This window comes from Sinocyclocheilus anshuiensis, unplaced genomic scaffold, assembly GCF_001515605.1.
Source record: "Sinocyclocheilus anshuiensis isolate Anshui unplaced genomic scaffold, SAMN03320099.WGS_v1.1 scaffold836, whole genome shotgun sequence".
Taxonomy (NCBI): domain Eukaryota; kingdom Metazoa; phylum Chordata; class Actinopteri; order Cypriniformes; family Cyprinidae; genus Sinocyclocheilus; species Sinocyclocheilus anshuiensis.
The window spans coordinates 1,001,469-1,002,255 of NW_015551122.1; the positions used below are offsets into that span (position 1 = coordinate 1,001,469).

Here is a 787-nt window from a genome sequence, read left to right on the forward strand (position 1 = left end):
TTTATATTATATATATATATATATATATATATATATATATATATTTATATTTACATAAAAATTGAAAGTTGATCACTAAGGACATTTCCCTCATAAATTGAATTATTTTTACTGTAATGCATTCAGATGTTTTTATTCGTAATAATTAGAAATTCTCATTATTCTCTGATGATTCTTATTTTTTTTCTCACTTTTATTTTTTATTTTTTTATTCCATGTTTTTCATAATCATTACAGTAACTTTTGAAAATACTGTTATACAGTGTTTCTTTCTTTCTTTCTTTCTTTCTTTCTTTCTTTCTTTCTTTCTTTCTTTCTTTAAATCTGCATAAGTCAAACAAAGTTCACCAATTGGGTAGGAAGTAGATGGAGGGACAATATATGCGATTTAAAAATAATAAAATAAAAATACTAATAAATAAATTCAATTAGATATAAATTTTATAATATTAAATAAATCCTTTAATACTATTAAAGGTGGGGTAAGCGATTTTTCAAATACGCTTTAGAAAACTGATTCGGGCCGAATAGCAAAACAAACTTGTAGCCAATCAGCAGTAAGGGGCGTGTCTACTCATGATGTGGAGGAGAGAGCGTTCAGTGCACAGGATGGACATTAGCGAGCCGAGCGACAGAAAGAGAGAGATGGCACATAAAAAACAAAAGAGGAAAACGTCTGCGGAACAAAAGAAGGCTTAAGGCAATAATGCAACATGTAGGACCCGTGTAAATATCGGATCAGCTTTCCAGCGCTGGAGAGAACTCAAGGAGCGGAAGGCCTGCAATA

At 30.4% G+C, this 787-nt stretch overlaps 1 protein-coding gene across 1 annotated transcript in view; it reads left to right on the forward strand.

The window, feature by feature from the left end:
• LOC107663112 (plastin-3) overlaps positions 1-787 on the forward strand; it is a 32,412-nt gene that overhangs the window by 3,831 nt on the left and 27,794 nt on the right. The gene's annotated exons all lie outside the window — the stretch shown is intronic.